The sequence below is a fragment of the Paralichthys olivaceus genome, chromosome 4 (assembly GCF_024713975.1).
Source record: "Paralichthys olivaceus isolate ysfri-2021 chromosome 4, ASM2471397v2, whole genome shotgun sequence".
In the NCBI taxonomy this organism is placed as follows: domain Eukaryota; kingdom Metazoa; phylum Chordata; class Actinopteri; order Pleuronectiformes; family Paralichthyidae; genus Paralichthys; species Paralichthys olivaceus.
The window spans coordinates 22,645,691-22,649,739 of record NC_091096.1 but is presented as its reverse complement, the minus strand read 5'-3'; positions in this window follow the sequence as shown (position 1 = coordinate 22,649,739).

Sequence of the window (4,049 nt, the reverse complement as noted above, 5' to 3'; positions counted from 1 at the left end):
GTCATATGGTAGCTATGAAGTGATTGAATGGTGGGTTCCCTGATGACTGTGTGGCTTAAATCCATTGTTTGCAAGTGTGTGTCTGTTTGTGGGTGTGTATGTGCACGGCTGGTCAGGGAAGTCCTGGGCGGCGAAGGTCAAAGTAAGCTGGGTGTGTGCAGGGCCTGGATAAGCTGCTGGATTTGACTAATCTGAAATGTGAGGATGTGGAGAGGTGGGTCAGTAGGCCTGTGACCCTGACACACACACACACACACTAACATACTTATTTGCACAACTCTGTCAATAACACACACAGCAGCAGCAGGTAGGTTGTGTCAATACACTCAGCTGGAGCATGTTATGCTTGGCTCAGGATACACTGCATTGCAAAGTCGGTCTCCAGTTTCATGTGCAGATTAAATGTAAGGTGTGTCTTTTTATGCACACTGTCATGCAAAGTGCTTTACAATAGGACTTGAATGAAAGATTATCTTACACCAACACAATAGATAGATAGATAGACAGACGGACAGACGGACCGACAGACGGATAGACAGATGGACGGACAGACAGACAGACAGACAGACAGACAGACAGACAGACAGATAGATAGATAGATAGACAGACAGACAGTTAGATAGATAGATAGATAGATACACTGTCCTGGCCACTTCATTGTGCTGAAGCTCCCTCAAGCCTTTCCTTGACAGCAATGACCCCGCTGCACCTCCCCCACCACACACTGTAGTCATTCTCATGACCTCAACAGCATTAGCACCAGGACACACAGCCGTCAACAAAGATTAACATCTTCACCATGATCATTCGGCGATATCACTCAACTGCTACAAGGTCTATCTTTGTACTGATTTGTGTCTTAATGGGATATTGAGAGTGAAAATAAATGTGTGTTTCATTATATTACCCTTATCTCATATGCTAACTTAATGTCAGTTAATGTATGTTTACTATGTCAATATGTACTAAGTTAACGTGAGCAATGTTATTGTGTTCTAAGTTAAGTTAGGGGGGTCGTGGCTCAGCGGTAGAGAAGGTCGTCCAATAACCGGAAGGTTGGCGGTTCGCTCCCGCTGTTTGAGAAAAATTGATGAACTGACAGCCAGTGGGGTGGCAGCTCATCTCCTCGCCATGACCAGGGTGCCCTTGAGCAAGGCACCACCCCCCTCAAGGCCCCCCTCCCCCCAACATCTGCTCCCTGGGTGCTGACAACGGCAGCCCACTGCTCCAGTATATGTGTGTACATGGCATCTGTCTATGTGTGTTTCTATGCATGTGCGTGTTTCGACAGGTGCCAACTGGATGGGTTAAATGCAGAGAACAATTTCATGTATGCATGTAAAAAGTGTAAAACATGACAATAAAAGTAAATCTTAATCTTAACAGGTGGATTTCCCCAAAACATCATTGAACAACAAATTGATGCAGAGACTATCATTTCAAACACTCTCTGTCCATGGTTACCAGATGTTCATGAAGTTAATACATCTAACATGGCACTGAAATGCTGGTTTGTGATTAGAAATGTAGAAATTCAATTATATTATACAAAAATAACACAATTCACCCAAGTGTCTCGTTTGCATCAATTCCAGAGCCAATTAAAACCGGTGCTGCCTGCAGAGCCATTTGATACAGGACAGGAGTGAATGTTGATTGTGTCCATTCCCATTGCAGACAAAAGCAGGATGTTAGCAGGTGTTAATTGGTTTTTGAACAGTGGAAAAGTGGCTTTACATGGCCTGCTACACAAATGTAGGCTATTATCAGCAAATACTGCCCTCTGTGAATTTTCCTAATAGAAATAATTGATTCCAAAGACCTCACTGGTTAAAACACAACAAAAGTTGTAATTGTTTAACCCCATTTAGTTAAACACCTGTAATATCATAAAGTTGCTATAAGCCAGGCAGGAGGCAGTAATATTGTCCAGTAACTTTTTCATTTTTTATGTTACCAATAATCATTCTATGATATCAAAGTGGAAAACTCAGTTTGGGTTGCCCTGGCTGATATACTGTATTTTTTTTTTTTAAACCTATGTTTATTGCACATTTTGTTAGTTTACAAACAGTGAACAACATAGAACAAGAAGGCACATACAAGAAACAACAATAATAATAGCAATAATAATAATGATGAAAATGTAATTAATAATAAATAAATAACTAAAAAATGCCCTGGCTGATATTTGATTGGTCAGTCCTTTGATTTACTTGCAGACTTCAGGATGGACCAGTCGATTATAAATGTCAGGTCTGCTGCATTTGGTGCAAATGGTGGAGAAGACCTCCCCTACACCCTGAATGAACTATAGGTACATGTGAGCATTTCTATGTTTCACCTCCAGGAGCTCAGGGTCCAAGCAAGGCAACCATATAATATATGAATCGAAACCATTCTACAGCTGACAAGGAGTTGCAGAGCTCTCCATGGCAGAAGCAAACAATTTTTTTCTTGCACCCTTCCCCCTCAACAGTCAGACAGCTCCAGAAGGGATGTGGGATGCTTTTCAAGGTGCCCATCCCCCTTATTTGTCTCTTTCTCTGGCTTTGTGTGTGTTGGTTATTGAGCTGTAATCAGATGGCTGTGATCATAAAATCCTGGGATTTGGCCAGCAGACTAAACTGGATGGTTGGCGAGAATCAGACCCTCATAGAGGCTTTCTTTCATCTGCGCCACAAAGCTCCTCATTACTGTCTATTTAACCTCCACTTAAACACCAAGATTATTCATTGTATGAGAAACCAGTTGGCTGGCTTCCTTTGTAAAAGCCTTCATTTGCTCTCCGAGTATAATTACAGCACAGGCGAGTTTGTCCTGAAAGACAAATAAAGACAATGACAAGAAGGTAGGTAGGTAAACAAGGGTTTCAAATGTTTTATTCCTTTAATATCACTGGCAAATATAAATTGCTGCTCCACAGTTGGTTTTCAAAGGGTTTTTCTCCCCCACATTTAAAGTGAGTGTCCAAATTCTCCAATTCTTAAAAAGTAAGTGCACAAAACGTCCACTGTTAAGTAATTGTTCAACAAACAGACACTTGGCCTTTCCGGGGAGAAAGGTGGCAGGCGACGACAACGATGTTCATGGAGCTATGACGATGTGTTGTCTTGTGTGTTTGTGCGTGTAGTTGTGTAATGCATGAGAGCACCACGCCTGAGACCATCACAATGAAAAGGAATGACCTTTGTGATACACGTCGATATATCATATACACTCATACATATCGTGTACCTCTGTTGGGTCGTACATTTGTGTCTGTTTTAAGGCATTATCAGCCACTTTGTATGTAGGGACAAAAAATTAGCAAAAACCAAAAATACACATGAGCGTGATTTTCCCCTGATGCTGAAACCTGTAGCTTAAACAACTGGTCTGACTGTAGTCTTGTTCTTTGAGAGAGATTCAACACCTGCTTCTTAAAAGGCAGATGCTGGGAGCACCAGGGCTTCTGTACAGGGCATCACGCATGCACACACGCACACAAACAACCACACACACACACACACACATACACACACACACACATTCACCTGTACCATGGAGGCCAACACAGCATGTGGAGGAGGGAGTCATGCTCACAGGAAATGCTCACACACACATTCGCACGTGTAGATTGGCGGAAGACAGGCAACATGCCATGGATGGAAAAAGAGAAAACATGAGATGACCAAAGACAGAGATTAATGCTCAGGTTAATACATGAAGTCTTTGTCAAGGGGACTTTTTTTGCATTTTACTAGTAAACAAATGAACAGAAAAACCAGAAAAGAAACATAGGCTTAAATGTTTCAAACCACCCACCCACTACCACCCCGCAATATTTCTCTCTGAAGACAGTGACGAAATAAACACACATATGCACAATCACACACACTGTATACACATACACACACTGACAGATGGCGTATCGGCAAACACATCTGCCCACTCACACCTACTATATCGATACATTTCCCCTCATTGCGCGGCTACACGTTTCCGATTCAAAAGAAAAAGCAGCATTCCACACTCAAAAAGACAATCATATATATGTATTTTTCTAA